Below are 15,856 nucleotides of genomic sequence, written 5' to 3'. Positions count from 1 at the left end.
AACAAACGCGATTTGAAGCGAGCTACCAATTTAAAGTACGTAATTATAAAAATATGTGAAAAGAGCAGATTAGTGCTGCTATGTCTCGTGCATTAAAATGTATTCAAACTGTTTAAAGCACAGCTACAAAGAAAAGCTGATAAAGCTTTTTTTTTTATTAATTTTATTGTGTTTTAGCATGGACTGGTTATCAACCTGAAGGGAAATCCAAAGGCTGATGAACTGATCCGTGTCTGTGTGAGACCACATTGCTCTGGTGTCCTATATGCACTGCGAACACACCACGCAGGGCAACTCTGGTGAGTAACACCACTCATTTGATCATTCAAGGTTAAACTGATGGGATTTACTCCATTTCATTACTGAAACATTTTAGTAAGCAGGCGTCCTTGCTTTGAAGTTTTGGAAAGGACAACAGTTGATGAAGGAAGGCTGATGATGAAGAGGACGCTGATGGTGTCAATGATTTTTAAATAGTCTCATCTTCCAATGACATGATTTTGTTTATTTGAAATCAAGAGCAATAAGCAAAAGCACTGGTCAACTAAACAATTAAAACATAACCCTAACTAACTAGAACCAGACATACTCTCCAGTTTAACTAATAATTCATAATATACACATTTTAATTGCCAGTTCACTGTTGGTTTCCTCTCTCTCTACATAATGGGAAGAGAAGAAAAAAAGCTGTGTGGCGCAGGGCAGCTCTGCAGTACTTCAATCTGTTTGTGTATAGACCGTATAAACGTAAATTGGCTCTCAACCAGAACAATGCACAAATGTGTAGATCCTAACCTGCTAGGAAGGAAGGGTGTTGTTGTGCCACTGCTATCCACAGACAGAATAAAAGATGGACACAGTTTGAGAAGTGAAGCCAACATCAAACTGCCTTAAACCTGCGTTCTTTTCACTGGCCACAAGGGGCGATACCTGTGGATGCAAAAAAGATTCCTACTTCTATCAAAGTCTACTGCAAACGGGACCTCAGTCATAACCTCATCAGACACTTTCCTGATGAGGTTATAGGTTCACTCAGTCATTTCATGCCACACTGAATAAAACATGAAGCCTATTTTTGTGATATTTGGTCATTCTAACAGGAAGGACGATCATCAGGGGTATGCTTACTGGCTAATGACTTGAGCCTGCAGTTGCACTGGGAGTTACACCCCTTGCTCATCACATTCAGTTTAAAACAGTCATATCAAGGCTTCAAAGACAAAACTTCATAAACCAGTGGGTGAAGCCAAGGTGACTTTGTGCATCTTTTGTACTGTCTCTGCAGCTAACATTAGCCTAAACTGACCTTGTTTTTGCGTAACCTTCTGCACAGTGCAATTCAGCAACATGTTACTTGATTATTGAAGAATGTGATTAGTACAGGTAGGGTTGCAAAGCGAATAGCTCATGTGTAGCAAGCAGTCAATGTAACATCTATTTACTTATGTCTACTACAAGTAAACGTTCTTTGTCTAGATTTTATTTAGTGTTTAGTGTGAGGTAGAATTCCTGAAGGGGAAATTTAGCCTCTAATGCTTTAACACTTTCCAACATAGAAGTGGTCAGTGGCTGCCAAAGAAAGGAATGACCAACATTTTTGAAAACGGCACAACAACGACAAGTCGACACTAATACAAAGCCACAAGAACAGCCATAAGGAAAAACATAGTGCTTAAAGTTTACAGGGAAAGTTCAGAGTTTAGATGTTTTTATCTAACTGATTTAATTAAGATTTGTAGTTAATGGCCTAAAGGCAGATTATCTCAGCTTTCACATTTTACCTAAATGAGATGGTCTACACTCACAGAAAGCAAAATTAGAAGTACATTTGTTTTATTTTGGCCAACTTGTGAAACTGAAACTTGCTAACAGTTTTTTTTTTTCACTTAAACAGCTTCCCTTATTCGAATGACCCAACATTAAGACAAAATACACTCCAGCAGCATCAATATGGTAATCCATTTGGAATTTGCAATATTAGCTATAATGTCCTAATAGACAAACAGTGTAGAAATGGTTTAAATTACAGAAATCATTAGCCCTAAATCAAACTCTACAATAGATTCTTGATTGTCTAGTTTATGAGGTGAATTTGCCGCTAACTGGTGACAAAAATGTAGTTGTAGTAGAGTGGCAACAATGCATTGGTCAACAATGGATTATCACACATAGAATAATTATAGAAGTGCTTGTGTGAATTGGTGAATGGGACATGTTGTCTTAAGCGCTTTTCTACTCTCCTGGAGTACTCAAAGCACTATATATGAATCAGTCCATTTACATGTAGCTGAGTAGGCATCACAGCTGCGTAGACTGTATAGAGTCATGTAGTCTTCATGGTTCAGTGAATCCATGAACTGTCAAGGATACACCTGCTAGGTCTTGGCTTAAGGCACCGGAGTATTGCAGCAGTATTTGGTGAAGTCAGTAACCAAACAGTCTAATTAGTTTTGAGACATTCAGTCTTGAAATGTGGACTTTCAAAGAGGCAGACACATAAAAGCCACTTATCCACGTGACTCCAATGTAGAGTTAATTAAATCTGCCCCAACAACAATAACTACAAATTCATTTACTTTGATGGTACAGATGCAGAATACCCCTTATTCCCAATTAGCTGATATTGGTCTTCCTGCATTTGACTTCATCTTACAAACTACCCTGATGCGCTTCCGGCGATTGTTTATTTCCTAAAGCTATTCAATGCATTTCTACACGTAATCCTATATAACTGAAGTAAATTTACAGTTCAAACACCCATGTGGTAGAGTTATTGAATGTTATGTTATCGAAACATTTCCCTCATTGTTCCTTCTCAGCTGCTTTTCCAATACATACAGTCAATATAAAAATACAAAGCTATTGTGTGGCGAATGTAAACAATACTGAGGCACCAACTAAATGCGGCAGACCATAATGGCCACATATTATAGTTGCTGTGACTGATAATGGCCACCTTCAGCTGTTTTGAAAGCAACAAGGAGGAAAAGGAATAAATGTGTGCAATTCCTTTCAGGTTTTTCCTTCACTGATATATTTTATATTTGTCTGACCGTCTGCCTGTCTGTATTCAAGTCCTTTGAGCTTTTTATACATGTCACTGCATACACATGTATGTGTGTTTTGACACTTTAATACTGGCAGCAAAGCTTCAAGAAAAAATATCTAAGCCGGCTCCCTCTACAGAGAACTGCTCTGTACTGATAGGACTAAGTCAGGAGATACCGGCATTCTTTTCATAACTCTGTAGGGGAAGAAAACTGCTATTTCTAACCATAGCATAATTCATAAATACACAAAAACACGCTAGGGTATTCATACATATACATATAGTTCAGACAATTTCTCTTTCACAAACTAAACTGAACAGGCTAAACTATTCATACAGTAATCAATGTAAAAATCATAACTAAAAAATCCTGTGTGGAAAAATTGAAAAACATAAAGTACATTAGATGCTGTTTAGCTTTTGTGAATGCAACTACTTTGCCTAATGCAGACAGTACCTTGTGTTATTTTGTGGCCCTAATGATCAAGCATTAACAAACTAACTAAAACTGACTTTATGTGCATGTTACGTTCTGTTCTTTCAATAATTGCTGCAGTGTTGACTTTGTCAATAATGAGGATAATTAGAGGCTTGTCTCAAAAAAAGAGCACTATACTGAGTACAGTAGGATCTCTGTTGGAACTGTATGCTGAGTAATTCTGACAAAAGGCTATCTCATGACTAACAGCGATAGAAAGAGTTCATTCCAATAAGTGCAGCACATCAAACTGAAACACTAAGGCTTGCAGCGAGTTATACACACCATTTCTAAAAATGCTGGGATGTTCTTTAAAATGTAAACAAAAACTGAATTAATTACTCAGTTACACTACATTTAACTGAAAAGAGTATATCAGAGATTTTAATTACCTTTAGTATATATATATATATTTATTTTTTTTAATTTACTATAATATTTTACTTTATGAAGCATCCTTATTCCATTACATTCAACTTTTTACTTTTTATTGTATGCTATTTAGCTTTGTACTTAATGACCTCTTCTGTGTTATTTAATCTGACTTAATTTTTTGTATTCTAAAACAATTCTCATTTTTAAACTGCTTGTGAAGGAGAGGAAGCCTCTTCCTGCTAAAAAGAACATGGCACCATCGCTGCATGGTTGCATCTGAACAAACTGCAAGATGTCTGGAACAATGTGCTTTGGCCAAACGAGAGCAAGGTGGAGTTGTCTGGTGTACCACAGAATGACTAAAACAAAAATGACCCAGTCAGTCGTCAGCCTGATAAAGATGCTGTAGCTGGAGCCATGCATTAACGAACAAATAAGCAAAGCAAGAGCAGGTCAAAGTTGATTCTACAAACTACTAAATGATGGGGTTTTCAAAGTTGTCTTTAGTCTATTTAAATTAAACTGTGGTTTCTTTTCTCCCCTCGGTGCAGCCAAAATGCTTTGTTTATGGTGTGAGCGTGATTCAAACCAACTACCAGATGTATGTTATCAGTTTGAGCTAAAAAAAAACAACAACCCCAAAACATTATGTAGCCACGTATGCTTTATATTCTCAATGCAGGAATGTACTGTAGATCTGCACAAGTGAGTACAGGCCAGGAACTAGCTGTGAAATGAATGTAAATTCTCTGTGTTCACAAATAATTCAGAACACAGCACCTTCTTCTGTACTTACTTTTGTTGCTCCCGCCCCACACACATCTGCCCAATGAGCAGACTGAACATTCTCACACAGTTTGTAATGATGCATTCTGGTTTTCTTGGAGTTCACTTGGATTTGTTTTTCTATGTGAAGGCAAACCTACAAGTTTGTAAACTCATCAACTGATTTTGACCAGAGTAAAGGAACTATAGGTGTGAAAACATTTTTTCACAGGACTACTAAGGTTTTGCATGTCTTCAGTTCAAAAGAGGAGAAACATGCTGATAAACCCTACCCACTTTTAAGGCTTTTAATTCAGTCAAATTCCCACTGAAGTAGAGCTGGGCGATATGAGATTTTTTCATATCACGATATGTTTTTTTCATTTCAGGCGATAACGATATCTATCACGATATAAGCCAAATAACTATATTTGTAAGATTTAAATGTGCCGTTGCTCACAAGTAAAATGTGAAAGAATCAGCAGCTTGTTTTTATTTAAATATTTATTTCCCATAATAAGTTCAACAGGGTAGATGTACTTAAGGAACATGAGTTTTTCAGATAAATAAAGGCAAATATTGCAAACTACACAAAAGGCAGCCGCTAAAGCGTTTAAGTTTCAAAATAGAACAAACAAAACAGACTAAATTGTCAATTCCACTTAGAAACAAAATATTAATTCTAAAAATAAATCTTAGTTTGTTTTACAGAAGAACAGACAAAACTGACTAACTTTTGTCAATATCAAATAAACTGAGAACTAAAAGGAAATTCTCAATCTCTCCTTGTTGTATAGCTGAGCTTTTCAAACAGTTTTAACAGTTACTTTAGTCTGACAAAAGCCGAATTAGCGCTTCCAGTCAGAGACTGAGGCTACGTCCACACGTACACAGGTATTTTTGAAAACGGAGATTTTCCGTTTTCGTTTTAAAAAATAATCCCGTCCACACATAAAGGCAGAAATGAAGGAAAACGCTGCTATGAACATGCCAAAGCAGCAGGTGGCGCTAGATTCCTAACTGTGCAGAAATGTTGGCCAATCAGAAGTCTAGAAGCCTCGGTGGGAAAAAGTAAACAAAGCTGGGGCATAGAAGCAGAACCGAGTCGTATGTGTGGAGGGACAGTAACTGTGTGTATATGTAAGCATTTAAACACTGCAGAGAGTAGAATTAACAGTAACAGTATTGTAGAAATTCATTTCACCGAAACAATAACGTGGCGCAGTGTGACGCATGCACCAGTTTATTGTATTTCCAGACTTGCTTTCGGCACAATTTACAGTGCACGCTACTCTGTTTTTTGTCAGACTTGAAATAGCCGAAATACCTTCACACTACGGAACTTCTATGGCTCTTCCGTTTGACAATCTCTCCGGCGTTGGAACCATCATCTGTTTTCTCTTCGGTCACGCTCGGTTGATTTTTCTAGTCGGCACACTCATTTCCTCCATTACGCGCTGGCTCCATTACCCGCTGGCTGCTTCCCAAACAAACACACGTGCGGCTTGGCACTTGTGCTGTACGTAACAAGTCACGCGACGTGACGCTGCGGCTGTGATTGGTTCGGCTCTGCGCTACTTAATTTGGATTGGCTGACCTTTTTTTTTTTTTTGAGGACAAGAGCGGCGAGGTCTATTGCGATAGCTTAATTTCTCTATCGAGTAAAAGTTATATCGCGATACATATCGTTATCGTTCTATCGCCCAGCTCTACACTGAAGAGATCAACACAGGGCGATAGTTTCAGTCAGAAATAAGCCTAGTTCACAGATTAAAAGGGTATTTATTTAAATTTCGAAAAAGTAGTTCTCTAGGGATCTGTTAACAGAACAAATATTACTGATGTGGTTGTGATACTTTATAATTTAGCATCCTTTTTAATGAATATCTCTTCATTTTAAATTTAATATGTTCATAAACTGATTTGTTTACTTGTGCTTACAGACTGCTTTTGATTCCAATTAGACTAAAGTTCAGCCCACATAATAAGCTTGTGCGTCAGTAAATGACGCACACAGCTCAGACTGGGTGTGTCAAACACAAAAGTATTTAAAGGTGCAAGATATGACAATTTGGGAGTAGGAAAAAAAAAATGCAGCCTTTTCATGACAGCTGACGTGCATCAAAACGCTGCCAGTGTGGGCCTATGTGGAAAACAATGGATATGGGTGTTGTGATGAACATCAGTCATACTGTGTATTTGTGTGCTGCTCTTAATTCTTTGCCAATTTAAATAACAAGCAGAAGCATCGGGATAGGGGCTGAGATTTTAGAGTGCTGTCTGACCAGTATAGCTATTTCTTATCAAGCATTTATAATCACTTGTGTCTCTAAAGCCAGAAACATCTCATTTGGACTTCATATCAGAGAGTATATCTGCAGACTCTACGTCATGGCCTGTTTTAATTAAACAAAAAGCTCACGGGCAGGAGGTTTCCATTCACCTTTTTCCTGACTATTTACAGCTTCACAGCTGCATGCCATGGCCACATCTGAGTGAACATCAAAATGTGTTTTAATGAAAGGATGCCATCCTCATGATGACCCACCCATTATCACTCAGTTCCCCAGATCAAATTCTGATGCCAGGGTTACATATGCCTGAGCAACTTAATGAAATAAAAACAAGTATTTAAATATGCATCAATCACTGCCACCCTGTACTGCATCCAGAGAAAACTATATTTCTCATTTTCTTCGTCATTGTGGTCAGTTCCTTTGATATAAGGCAGCAGAGAGTAGTCAGACTGGGAAACCAAATGTGACATGTTTCTCAAAGTTAGTCATTTTCAAACATTTACTCACTGCCTGCAAGCAGCAGCTGCCAACATATCTTTAAAATGCATATTGAAAAGAGGCAGGGGAAGCTCTGTACACACACCAAAAGCAACATTTTTTTGTATCACAAGAAGGCCTCTGCTTCTGATGGCCTGACAGTATAAAAGTGAAAGCTATTTAGACAGCAGCTTTCAGTCATGCAGTGCTTATTAAAAAACACTGCATGACTTTTAATAAGTGCAACAGCAAAAATGCAAACCCACTAAAAAACTAAACATGTGCCGTTATGAACCAGTGAAAGTGATCAATACCGTTCCTGAGAGAAGCAATAAACGCTAGTTAAAGCTCATTAGTGTATTCCCATGAGCAATAAACAAACATGCCATCAGTTAAGGAATGTGTCATTAGTACACTGAAGAAAATAACAAACACACACACACAAAAAAGCAGATGCCATCTGTAACCTTTGAATTGCTGAAGGATGAAGGACACAGAATTTCTTTCTGAATGGAGAGCTTAGGAAGTTCAGCCATAGCTTTAGGGAACTTGTCATTTGTTCTCATTGATTGATTTGAGCGGAAGTGAAGCCAAACGAATCGAGTCACCGCTTGTTTATTTCATACTAAAGTAACCCAAGCTGCAAAGCTCACACTGCAGCTTGCAGTATGAGATTTGAGGGATAAATATTATTTAAGTGATATATCCGAGAACGCCGTGGCACAAGAACGTCTATGTCAGCTTACTTCCACTGATCATAGCAACAAACTTAGACATATTACATTAAGATCTGTGGATCAAACCATGTGACTATTGAAAGAGCTGCTGAATGTGCTGCTGCACATTAGATTTTTTAAAGTTTTCACATTAAAAACTTAAAGAGTCTAGAAATGGAGCACTGAGGCCAGGCAAGGTGACTCCAGTGCCAAATAGAAATCCACCCATACCTAAGGAACATCAGGAGACATGATTATGGTTATATGTTAAACTGGCCAGACAGTTGCAGAATACCACAAAGGAAGCCACTCCTCTCTCAAAATAAAAAGAACAACAGATAAATTATAACACTAATAATAATTATGTAAAACAATTTTTAATCACTGCTTTTGAGGTTTGGTTTTTTTGGCTGATCAAACTTTTTTGTTTTGGAGAAACACTAATGTATGTAAAGAGGCAAGACAGATGGGACGAGACCAGCACTGATGTGGTGACCACAGACGGTGGGATTTGCCAGTTTGTAGCAATGACAGGCTAAATTATTATTAGCAACGAGACTCTGAGATAAGAGGCTGAAACAGCTACGAGTGGGAGAAAAGGATTACGCTCAATGATGGAGCCTGGAATCTCCACTGGCGATAAACTGTTAGCTAAAAAGTGAGGGGTGATGAGTGACCTAAACTTAAGAATATAAATCTGATGAAGCTGTTCTGGGAGAAAGAACAGTCAGTTCAAAATGTATCCTGGATGTTGTTTAGGTCTGATCTGCAGCTACTGAAATAGTCAAAGTCGCTGCTGTTAATAAATCCAAGAGGTTCTCTCCCACCAGCACCGGCAACATGTGCTTGCTCGCTTATGTCTTGATAAATTTAGATTATGCTTGTTTGTGCTTGTGATTTAGATTAAGATAAGATCAGACTGTGGTACTTTAATGAACAAAAAATAAATAAAAATCAGCAAAAAAAACAAGGTAATTACGAAAAGTTTCATCTTATTCTTGTTTATTCTTGTTTAAAAGTGCCACCAAGCAGGTTTTCATCCCCAACTGTTATACAGTATTCGATATATCCTGATGTAATATTTAATGGATATCTGGTTTGTGTAGGCAGGATGTGAGTGTTCAAACAATGCTGTGGGCATTTTTACTGAAAAACTCTGTGGGAAGTCATTTTAGTTTGATCTCGGGAACTGGTGTTATCCATCATCGTGTTTTAATTTGTAAACTAAACCGCTTGATTTCTGCAATTCATCTCACGGTCATGAAGAAAAATGTTTTACTGGAAATGAAATTACAGACCATGCCAAGTCATTTGTTATCTACTGAAATATATATCCCACCTGTTGAGTTTACTTAATTGTAAACCCATTTTACATTTAATAAATGAAATTGTTTAATTTTTAATAGAGTTTAATTATTTTTTCTCTGGTAATGGATACTGTGGTGGATAAACATTTGGAGAAAGTATTTTTTGCTTGGACTTGTTCTTTGCTTAACCTGCAGTTAAGCAAGAATAATCTAATGTGCAAGAGGAAATGATATACTCAAGATTAAGATGACCTCACTGTGGCTTCTCTTCTGTTACTCTACCTTTCTGACAGGCTTTCACAAGAGTTCCTAGTGAAGATGGATGTTTTGTGTGAACATGTGAAAAACAATATATATCTCACAGTGACTATTACCTCATTTGACCTTTTCATTCTCTTCAGAAAAGGTCAAGGTTCAGTTTGATACTGTCACCATATTAGGAAAGATAATAGCTTGAACCTGGGAGGTCCTTGGGGTGGGGTGGGGACCATGCAACTTACACCATGTTAGAAGCAGGTTGCTATGAGGGATGGTGTATTGGTTCAAAATATGTTAATATAACTTTTTTTTTTTTTTACCTAAAGCATCATTAGGGGGGAAATGGTTTAAGACTGACAAAAGTGTCCTATAGCCCCTCCCCCAGAGCAAAACTGCAAAATAATGACTTGCACCTCATGCCCTGCTTTAGACACACATCTGAATGCTGCAGGTATCAGGTTTTGAAAGCAGTTACAGTAACAATCACGAGTTTTGTCAACTCTAAAAAAAAAAAAAAAAAAAATACTGGCACCCACCAGTGCTACAAGTACCTCTCAGACTCCTAGCAGATTAATTTGGAAGTACCCGGTTAAGTCCTTCTAGAGTTACCACGTTCACAAGATTTTCAGAAAACGTGACCACTGACCCTCTGGTCCCTGGGATTCAAACTAAAGATATTTTAGTAGATGCAGTGATACGAATTTTCTAAATCCTATGTTACCTCATTCTCGAGTTACAAACTTTGGTGTCTATGCCGCCCACCCTTCAGGGTGACAACAATACCCCATCTGGCTTTTATGGCTGAGGGTTAAAAACATTTCCTTTCTCTCCACATGGGATCACTGTCTTTGCTGTGTTGCCGACTCTTCACAGTCTGTTCTGTGTGTGTGCAGAGCTGCAAGCTTCACCATAAACTACCCATAATGCCCTTTTCATTCCTGCTGTGCTAACTTTTTTAATGAGCAATATACAGACTACCTAATGCAAGATGTGAATCAACTGCCCCCAGCGGTAACATTATAGTGGAATAGTAGTGACACAGTGATATAACAAATATTCAATAGTCAAATGTAAGCACAAAAGTAGCCTAGGGTAGAAAAGTGGGTTTGTAAAATAAGGCTACGTCTACACTAATCCGGATAACTTTAAAGATGGCGTTTTCTTCTAAAAACGCTCCGCGTCCACATTATCGTTTTCATCCACACGGAAAACGCCACGTTCCTGTACTACGAATGTGTGAAACGTAAGACGATTCGACCTGTGTCATTTCCGTCTGCCGTTTATTTACTTTCCGGCTCTTGAAACGTTGCGGCAAAATGTTGAGGGAAAGTGCCGAGTTTTATCTGGAGCATGTACAAACTGATATTAATCTTTAATAATGCTGTCCAAATTGAGAGCAAGCAAAAGAACTGCTGTACAATTCTGTCCTCCATCTTAGTTGAATTGGTCACATGACTGCATCACATGACTAAAATGCATCACAGTTTTTGAAAGCCTCCATTTTTGCAGTCCACACTGCGACGCAAAAACGGCATTTTCAAATTTATCCACTTTGGAGAGCGTTTTCAAAAAACTCAGTTTTCCTTGACCAAAAACGCCATCTCAGTGTGGACGAAGGCCAAAACGGAGAGAAAAAGATGCGTTTTCAAACAAAAATGCATTTACTCTAGCAGTAACTAAAGTAACATAACTTTGTAACTCCCCAGGAGTCTGCACAACATAATACAATTGAAACAAAAATATTTTCTACCAGAAATGTTGTATTTTGGGTTTGGCCTGTTAACCACGTGCTCAAGGCTTTCTTTTAATACTGCTTATTATAAAACTTTTGCTCTTCCTGTCATATGAAGTGCAACTAACAAGTGTTCCAGTGAGGTCATTTGTTTACACTGAAGTCATATATCGCCAGCTGCGAGTGTCTCCTTCCATGTAGCCTTGCTGTACTTGACTTGAAAGACTTTATTAAAAGAAATATCAGAAAAGTTTTTAAAATAAGAGAAAGAAAAAAAATGCATAAAATTCTATCAAACAAGGTCAGGAGAGCTTCATTGTCTTGACTGTATTCAATTGCTTTGTTGCTTTATTTCAATTGCAAGGCCCATTTAGAGGTAGTAAAAAAAAAAAACCAAAAGGCAAAATGTGGACGTGGAGGATGCTGGTTAATGAACAAGATAGTAGAAAGACCAAATGTACTTTTTTGTTCATGGTTCTACCATAGTGGATAAATTACACAGAACACTGGCTACTTTGCATGCAGGGTCCCCCTCGGGATGCTTACAGCACCAGACGTATCTATGATTTACAGACAATGACAGCAGCATTATCAGAATGGGGAGAAATTAATAAAAAAAACAAACATGGGAAAACAATAAGATAAGAGGAAAGTTTGCAAGTGTCATTGTTGTCCCGAATAGTAATTGGCAAATGCTCGGTCAATCAAAACATATTCTATGAGTTCAACAGAGTCCTACTAAAGTGGGTAGTGAACTGGAACCATTCAATTTCAGACTCTTAATGCTCCTTTTGCTTGTAGCAATACAGTGACAGTGTATGCAGCAAGGAATTACTTTATCAAACAGCAAATGCAGCTTTAGTGTGTGGTTTAACAATATGTGCAAGTCAACCCACAATGCAGGCAAACCAAATACTTGGTTAAATGCAGATTAAAGGTCAATCGCATGTTTTTATTTGTTTTGTTTTTTTTTCCAATTATGTCATTATTAAAAGGTAAAATCACAAAATCTGAGATGTGGTACAGAAGTTGATTTTAGCAATAGGCTGACAGAAAGATTTAGCATCCATGTTCGATGGATTTACCAACATGTCACTGAGAATATCCTGGCGCCCACTGCAGTTGTTTGCCACCTCCAACCTCCCCCCAGACCCTGAGGGGGACCCTAATCTGGGGCACTCGTGTCTTCTGTCCATATAAAAGAGGACGCTTGTCCATGACGAAATGGACAGGTCTGCTGCGAAACTCATCTGAATCAGGGACTATTTTCGGGTTACACTACAAATGTGACCTCACCATTTTTGATTCGCCCACATGACCCAACGTCTTGGCCAATGGCTTGGCGGCTTTTTGTCTCGTCTTGGTGGTAGGAAGATATATTATTTCGATTCCGATTGATTCATCTTTTGTTAACAGCTGAGGCGGGGGTCATCTCTTTGGAACTGCGATCAGGTAAATTTATTATTCTATTTAAAGATGATGTCCCATGCGTTTTGATTATATTTTTCTGGCCAAAGGTTAAGATTTCCTAAAAGTAAACGTCTTATTTAGGATGGCTTTTCTGGAGAAACACATTAAGATCAGACTCTGAATTGCTTTAAATTGATGAGTTGAGATGTTTTATCATGTTAATTTATCCGATAGTTAGTAGAAATTTGGGGTCATGATTAAGGCTAAACTCAACTCTTAGATGGCAGCTTTTCATGTTGAATGCTTAAATGTGACTTCTTGGTGCAGAATGTCTTTCAAGGTGACTGTGCCAATCTTGCACTGTTGGTTACAAATATAATTTCAGTTCATGGTGAACCGGAAAACCTGAATACTACAATTTTTACATAAGCAGGGGAGACATGGTTTCACTGGTAGCAGTGTCTACTTAATCAACCAACGACCCTGTAAGAGAGGCATGCTCTCCATTAACGATTACTGACACGATGTACAAAATAAATAATTTCTCTATATATTCTTGGGAAAACTGACAGCTAATCACAACGACAACACATGTTAGCCATCCAAGCTAATCCTAAGAGGCAGAGGAACAATGCAAGCGGCCGCCGGCCTGTGAGTCTAATTTAAGCTGAGATTTTAACCAGGCTGACTGATTGGAGATGACAGGCTACAGCCAGCTTTTGGGGGCAAATGGGGGGGGACTGGCTGGATGGTTGCTTACAGACAGAGGTGCAGCAACAAAATTCTCCTCGGCATATGTAAATGCAAATATATTATTCTCTTTCTGCTCTAATATAACTCAATACCCTAAATGCATCAAGGCTGTTGTTTTCTGAGAGACCATTTTGATTTTTTAGAAAGGGCTCTTCTGTGGAGCGAAGGTGCTAATAGGCCACAGAAGCTAGCAGATGATAATTAATCCAAACAAAATGATGACAATTGTTCTTTGAGGTTATTCTTGCAAAAGATGTCCCCGGTAAGCAAAATGCACAAAATTGTTCCACTGATATATACATATATATATATATATATATATATATATATATATATATATATATATATATATATATATATATACATATATATATATATATACACATATATACATATATATATATATATACATATATATATATATATACACATATATACATATATATATATATATATATATATATATATATATATATATATATATATATATATATATATATATACACACATATATTTTTTTTTTTTTTTAAACACATCACACTCTTTACCCATATGGAAAAGATATATATAAATCTTATAAAGTTTGTATCTGTCTTGTGTGAAACTTGTATGAAAAGCATACAAGAGTAAAAACAGATATAAGATCCCTTGAAAAATTATATAATGAAACTTGTATGTTTTGGATACTTACTAAAACAATATATGAAAGTAATGTGAAAGTGGCCACTTTCATGAGTTAAGTCATATATGTTTTTACTATTTCTTTTCCATATGGGTATGTTTGAACCACAGGAGGCAAAAACACTAAGTGATTTCTAAAATACTAAGGGTCGCTTTTCAAAGAGCCTTTTAGTATAGTTACTGACCAAACTGTTTGGGTGAATGTGATTATAAGATTACTGCATGTGATTTATAGAGAGTATTTTCATGAAACTGGATAATCAGAAACTTCTGCTTTCGTTTTAGTAAATGCTTATAAAACAGGCATCACATTTATTTTAATACAAAAAAGTGTATCTCACCAATTTGGTTAAACATTTTACTGTAACTTTTCCTGTTATAGTCCTGAGTTATTTTTGTTCCCAATTCCGTCTGTCCTTGTAGACACAATAAACAGACATCAACAAAGATCAGATGGCATTCAACTCACACTCGTTTATCACCAAAGACAACTATCATTTAGAAATCATGATGATTTGTGTTGGATGTTCGACGCTGGAAAATAAAGATACAAATTTAATTTAAAGTAACTGGAAATATCAAGGAATTGAGCAGCATATTTATTTATAGGACTATTTATGGTTATATAATACCATCAATAGCCTTTACCAAAATAGTTTTTTAACCTTTTTATATAGCTTACAGTTCAGTCTCTGTTTTCGGTTGAACATGCTCCATGATTGTTAAAACAGGACAGAAACGATCAGGGCTTTATTATAAATATACACTGAATACAAAACCCATTTGCTATACGGATTTAATCAAGCTTATAGAGTGCAAATTCTAAGAAACACCATTTAAACACCACAAAAAGTTATATTATGACTAATATAACTTTAAAGTATCTGAGATTACGAAACATTTTAATTAGTACAATTCTACAGTATCATATATATTTCTGCATGCAAGTGTCTGTGTGCACATGTAAATAAATAAATTAGGCCTTTAGAGTTTTTCTGTCAAGCTATCATTTTTCCATCCGACATGTTGTTTATAAAATCTTGAGTAATTTCTTTTTTCCCCCCATGACGTCCTCTACGCATTCCTTCATTTACTTTCAAAAAGCTTCCACTTTAAAAATCTGCAGCATTCAAGCATTCAAGCTTGTATTTTGTTAATTACAGTAGTTGTGGATTAATAACTCAGTGTCATCTGAAAAGAGGCTTTTAGCTGTGCAGTTACTTTGAAGTTAAAACTATAAAAAGAGCAATAAACTGAACAAAACACAAAAACAAAACAATATGTTAAAGGTTTATGCCCATTTAAGGTCTCACAACTCATGATTTACTTTGTGGTTTTTCATTTGAGAGGTTATCATTTTTGATTTGGACGTCATTTGTCTTTCAACTGAACTATGATTCATATTATGAAAGCAGCTCCAAAAGCCTGCCTGTTAGCGTCATTGAAAATGGTGCACTTGCTTTAACTGGATGATGGGTTGATTGTTCCTTTGTGTTAAATCTAATCTAAATTTATTCGTAAAGCATCATTTCATAAAGAGGTGGTTCAAGGTGTGTTC

The 15,856-nt window shown here is 36.8% G+C and overlaps 1 protein-coding gene across 12 annotated transcripts in view; it reads left to right on the top strand.

The window, feature by feature from the left end:
• The window catches only part of pcbp3 (poly(rC) binding protein 3), an 84,488-nt gene that overhangs the window by 33,943 nt on the left and 34,689 nt on the right, over nt 1–15,856 (top strand). For 10 of the 12 annotated variants that reach the window (XM_026145923.2, XM_026145922.2, XM_026145921.2 and 7 more), the window contains exon 5: nt 178–299. The gene's annotated coding sequence lies outside the window, so the exon portion shown is untranslated. Of the gene's footprint in view, nt 1–177; nt 300–12,648; nt 12,907–15,856 lie in introns of those variants that run through there. The other 2 variants (XM_080290339.1, XM_026145915.2) reach the window with 2 other exon arrangements.

The sequence above is a fragment of the Astatotilapia calliptera genome, chromosome 16 (genome assembly GCF_964374335.1).
Source record: "Astatotilapia calliptera chromosome 16, fAstCal68.1, whole genome shotgun sequence".
Classification (NCBI taxonomy): domain Eukaryota; kingdom Metazoa; phylum Chordata; class Actinopteri; order Cichliformes; family Cichlidae; genus Astatotilapia; species Astatotilapia calliptera.
This window is presented reverse-complemented; position numbering and strand designations above follow the sequence as displayed.